Here is a 6,000-nt window from a genome sequence, read left to right as displayed (position 1 = left end):
GAAGTGTTGTAGAGCCACTGATTAGTCTCTTCGAGTGGCTATTCCATACTGCCCTGAGAGTCATTTTTGATTCACAGAGGGTGAGTTTTGAGAGCGTCGGCCCGTCACATCTCTGTTATTGCCAGATGAAATAGAGCAGGGGTTTGTGGACTGCCAGCGCTGTTGGAGGGTAAACAAATTACCACAGAGTGAGATGAAAACATTACAGAGCCCATAATGATCCCTGGTTCATCAGTTTGAGTCTGTCTATTCCCCTCACTTAAACAAGCATACCCATAATCCAATCTGTCTAAAGGGACTGCTGAACCTTGTCAAGGTGTGAAGAACAAGTGCAAACAGAAAAAAGAGAGAGGAGGCTGCTGGGATTGGCTAAACACATTTAGTTCATAGTCTGGGAAAACACGCATTGGATAACAGATGTCACTTGTGTTTTATTCTGATCGAGGCTTGGGACACACTAGATGATTTTCAACTCTTAACCGATTTAAAAACAATGGGAAACCACAAAGAAACAAAGACAGTTTCAACTGATTTTAGCATTATAATCCTCTGAATGCGTACACTAGATGATTCGACCAGACAGCAAAACCACACACTTGCTGTTTGTAGGAATGATTTCATAGTGACTCAGGATCTCACGGAGACACACATGATCAAACGTGACTAGAGAAGAAAAACACACAGAGGGCAATCAACGTTGTCAGCTTGGCTATAATGGGTATCACATCACAGGCAGCCTGATCAAGACTCAGAAATATTAAATGTGTTTGATATTTACTATTTGAGTTCGGGGATGCTCCGTCTCGATCGTGTGGATTTCTTTGGACATTTGGACATCGTTTGCGACAACTGTCGATTCAGGCCATGCTCAATTTACTTAAAAACAGCCTTTAAATTTTAAAGTATGTGGTCAGCCTGAGCTGATCAGATTTTTGGTATATCGATTTGTAAACATGAATACTCTGCCTCAGGTTTGAGAACTGAATATTTTTGTAAAGCTGAAGTATACCATTTCTGCTAAATAAATGAAGAAATAAAGATCGGTAGAGTAATAAAGAAATGGCAGTAAATAAAAATACATGACATACATCATTATACAAATATTAATATGCACTTTTTCATTTTTACTGTACAAACTAACAGATAAATAAACAGAATAGAATAAAATAGAATAGAATAGAATAGAATAGAATAGGGGACATAATAATATAAATGCCACTTAAAATGATTTTGCAGCACCCCATAAAGGTGTACACACGCAGCAATTATATTAAATTCGCTTCATAATTATCCAATTACTGTAGGTATAAATCTATAAATAATTTTTCAAACAACATTTTTTGGTAGCTGAACTAACCTGCGAGGTAATAACACCCCTGCTGTGGCCTCATCTCTTCCATGCCATCTGTTCTTCATCATCATTATAACAGCCAGCACTAAATCAACTCAATCTTTATACACTGACACCCAGATAATGTTGTTTTGGTGGTTAAGGGGTTATGACAGTTGGAAATTCATTAATTTATTTATTTTTCTACTTTTTACACTCATATCACCAGTATTACAGGAGGCAGGAATGCTAATTAACTCCCTGCTGGGGAAAAACATAATCGACCTCACCACTATTTTCTTAAAGGGGTAGCGTTCTTTACCTATGATGTCAATGGGTGGCAAAAGGTGTGATTTAGTAGCGCTAGGTTAAATGCTATTGTTATACCTTTTCCAAGTCTTTCAAAATCAAACTGTCAGGTTTGATAACTGAAAATGAATGGTGCAATTGTACCTGAATGTGAAGAGATTCAGGTTTAAGAGTATTCAGTTTGTAACAGTCGTTTTTAACTGCATCTGTACATAGCTGGAGGGAGGAGAGACCCTCAAGGCACTGCCTGCAGTAGTTACAGATCCTGGACACATGCCTGGAATATCAACAAACTACACCTGACCATCTTACTTCATTTCAAAACAATACAAACCACTGGCATTATTACTGTCATTGTTAGGGATTGACAGCCATGTTTAGATTTGGATGTGAGTCTTGAAATGTACTGTTCACACAGCAGCTTATGATAGAGACTTGAAAACTTTCTGTATGAACCTGCAACTGAAGTCCATATTCTGTTTGTGACTATCAACTACAGCCATATCATTAAAATGTGTTTTGGTCTATCGGACCACAGGTAGACAAGGGAGGCACATTCCCATTTACACATGGTGCTATAACGGTCTTCTTATATCCACTTTTGACCACTGATTTTTTTTTTTTTTTTTTTTTTTTTTCAGTTTTAGGTTTAGTTTTGTTTTTGAGGAGAGATTCTATGGGCTGGTGTATGAAGGTCCATGTAATGCTTCAAAAGCAAGACCATATGACGCAAATGCAAATGCAAATGCAAATGCAAAAAAAAAAAAAAAGCAAAAAAAAAAAAAAAAAAAAAGAAGAAGCAGAAATAAAGGAAATAAAATAAACCATTTTAATCTTTTTTTTTTTTTTCCCTCAGTTACTAGATCAATAAATTAAAGCCATTTTGTTATTTTACATTTATGTATTTTTTTTTTTATTTTTTTTTTTTATTTTTTTACTTTTGACAAATTGTGGCTTCAGAAATGATGATTTCAATAAATTAAAGCTAAACAGTTTTTATTTATTTATTTATTTTTGTTGTTGTTTTGTATTCCGTCTTTCTTTCAATTAGTGTCATGGCCTGTACCATTAGCGCAGGGGTGGCTCCGTGGCTTGAAGGACGGACACAGTGTTATTACTGGCTTAACCCCTTCTCAAGCACCCCCCATTTTGGCATGGTGACATAATTAACATAAAATACAAATGTTGCTGTTCATGAGTCATTCTGCCTTGTTTGAAATGTATGTACATTTATCTAATAATATATAACAATTACATTTCTTAGTTTTGCTCTGTTGTTAATTGTAACATTAATAACAATTGTATACACTGTAAATGAAACATTTATAAAGAGGGTTAGTGTCACTTCTGCCCACCCTGGTACATTAGCATTAATCATTCATAATCAGCAAGATGTTGTCATTCATGCTGACTGGACATGGCTTGTTATTGTTCGATTGTTTTGGCCTCACCCAGCTTTGCTTTGAAGGACTTGATTATGGGGTGTACTAAAGCAGTAGTGCCATATGATGGAGAGTGCAGGAATCTGTTGCCTCCACATCACTGGTCTCCACGCACGGCTGCCTGTGCAGCTGGCAGTCTCCAGCGCTGAGAAGATGAGGGGGAGAAGAAGGAAGGGTCTGCTCTGAGGCCGGCTGCCTGAGCATCCAAGCGGAACGCTGCCAGATGTGACCGAAGCATCGCTGAGCTTGAAATGTGTGCAGATACCTCCACCAGAGTGGGCCAACTTAAGCCCCCAGTTCAACCCTAGCTATTTTTTACCCATTTTTCTACATCCCCCTCTTGAATGACCTACATATAATTCCCTGCTACTTGAGGTGGTTTGAAGAAAATAAAACAGGCCGGTGTTTTGCTGTCCGAGTGGACGCACTAGGCGGGGCAGTGCTGCAAATATTACAATTGCAACATGCAACTGTCAATAAAAGTTACTACATGTGAATTAAGGCTTTGCAAAATTATGAATAATCATAATGTCAAAGGAAATAATTGACAGTTATTATTTGTCATAATTGTGCAGTACCATAGGTTGCTGCCAATCATGTTGAATATTACCACATGGTATAACAACACACTCAGGTCACATCCACACATCGACATTATGCAATTCAAAACATATCAGAGCCTTATGGCATATCGCACACCAACTGCCTGCTATTGAATAATTCTGAGCAAACATTGCTCTGGCTCAGCTAAAACAGCCTTTTTAAGCCAAAGAGTGGCTAGTGCACATTAATTCATTGCACAAACCATGAGAATTGCAAGGTGAGGGTGCAGCTGACATGGTGATGTGTATTTGAGGGAAGTCAAGGGTTAACAAGAGCACTGAGTGCAATAACAGCCAAGGGGTCATTCAATTACTGCACCGAATGGACGATACAATAATACACATCTCGTAGTAGAAGAGAGAACAAAAAAGAACAAGCAAGAATTCATCTGCGCTCAGTATTCCTATAACATGATAAGGCAAGCAGAAACCTGACGCCTCTCAGCAGCCTGGAAGCGGGTCTGCTGCGTCTCACAGTCGTGAGATAAACTCCTCCGTCTGCAGTCTCTGCAAGCTCGCAGAGTAATCTACACAGGACCTTCACAGCAAACACACACACAAAAACAAAGCAGCTCACAGCACTGCAAATGACAGAATGAGAAAGACGGCAGTGTCCAGGCAAGCCTGCTAGCCTTCAAAGATGAACAGCCCAATATATTCAGAAGAATTCATAGTGCATATTTGCAGTTGTTGATTTAATAATAGCTTGTTGGAGCAGCAGATGCAGGATTGTGCCAGGGAGAATTTGTATAAAAATCAATCTGTGGACTCGTGTTTAGCTTTTAACAAGACATTCATCACATTTTACTGGAGGCAGGACAGAGGTATGACTGATTCGTTTAGTAATCCATGGAATTCACAGCGTTAAAGACATCCTTCTGGATTCTGGCAATTAGTTTTTTTTTTCTGCCTGTGTGTTTAATTTAGCATTAATCTAGAAAATGGCATATTTTATAGGTATTAGAGCATACTCACACAGATACATGTCCATAGCTGACTAAAAAGAGAAACATAAGAGAGTCCAAGTGTTTTCAAATAAAGGTAATTACTACAGACTGACCCTATCTCCAATAAGACTGTGCAAGATAACATATTTTCATAAGTGACTTGTCAGTGTGTCACCTGAATGAGTCAGTCTCAAACCTGTATAATTAGACTGAATTAGCGTCATGTTCCATCGTGATTCCTGGATGCAGCATGTTCTTGTGTTCATAAGCTGTTCACAGAGAAGAAAAAAATAAAAAATAAGACGTGATTTAAAGATGTACTTTTTTTTATTGCTATTATGCTTCAAGACAATAAATGTATAAATAAAAAACAGCCAGATATGTCCATATACTCTACATGTTTACATACATAAGGTGACTGACATATATGGAACAAATAAGTTAAGTAAATATCACAACCTTTAATTGCACAGTCATCGTCCACAGAGACTTATTGCTGCTATTGTGCAAAGAATATTCGGTAGCACTTTATTTTACAGTCCTGTTCCCCATGTAGATACTATGTACTTATTATAGTAATTACAATAACTATGTAATAACTAGGTACTAAACCTGAACCTACCCCTAAACCTAACCCTACCCCATGTAGTTACCTTGTATTACCAGATAAATACTAGATAAATACACTGTAAGTACACTATAAGTACATGTTAGTACACTTAATGTAAAATAAAGTGCAACCGAAAATTCTATTTTATTGTTCTATGACTTTATTGCTAAAGATTGAGAATTGGTAACATAATTAGTGCTTCGAAGGGCAAAAGTTGCACCTCTATAGTCACATAACATTTTCAAATATCGTTTCAAATATGTATTTCAGTACAAGGCAAAAGCATCCTCCAAAGGCTGTTCTGTCTTTTGTTTTTTTGTTTACTTCTTATTTCTTCAAACATTTTATTTATTTATTTATTTATTTATTTATTTATTTATTTATTTATTTATTTATTTATTTATTTATTTTTTATTTTTTTGCAAAGTGTAACTAAGTTAGAAAAACACACATAAAGTACATCAATAAACTAGTGGTTGTTATTTCACAGAAATGAGTATTGATTAAACAGTACAGAGATTTAGAGTGGAATGAGCAATAAGAGCCATCTTCTACAATTCTAGATAGGCACACATCAGGGACAGCTGCAGAGTTCAGCATGACTCCCATTATACAGTACTGCCAGCAAGAAACTCGTCATCCCTCCACTGAGAAAGCTCAGTGCAATATTGATAGCTGATGTCAGCCATTGTATTTTTGAGTGTTCATGTTTGTGACGGCACATGCGATATGTACCACTGGAGTTTGAAATACAAGACAT

The 6,000-nt window shown here is 37.0% G+C and overlaps 1 protein-coding gene across 4 annotated transcripts in view; it reads left to right on the top strand.

The window, feature by feature from the left end:
* Positions 1–6,000, top strand: part of LOC127934255 (kin of IRRE-like protein 3) — a 201,237-nt gene that overhangs the window by 111,863 nt on the left and 83,374 nt on the right. The gene's annotated exons all lie outside the window — the stretch shown is intronic.

The sequence above is a fragment of the Carassius gibelio genome, chromosome A18, assembly GCF_023724105.1.
Source record: "Carassius gibelio isolate Cgi1373 ecotype wild population from Czech Republic chromosome A18, carGib1.2-hapl.c, whole genome shotgun sequence".
Classification (NCBI taxonomy): Eukaryota; Metazoa; Chordata; class Actinopteri; order Cypriniformes; family Cyprinidae; genus Carassius; species Carassius gibelio.
Note: the sequence above shows the minus strand (reverse complement) of the source record. Positions and strands in the feature narration are given on the sequence as shown.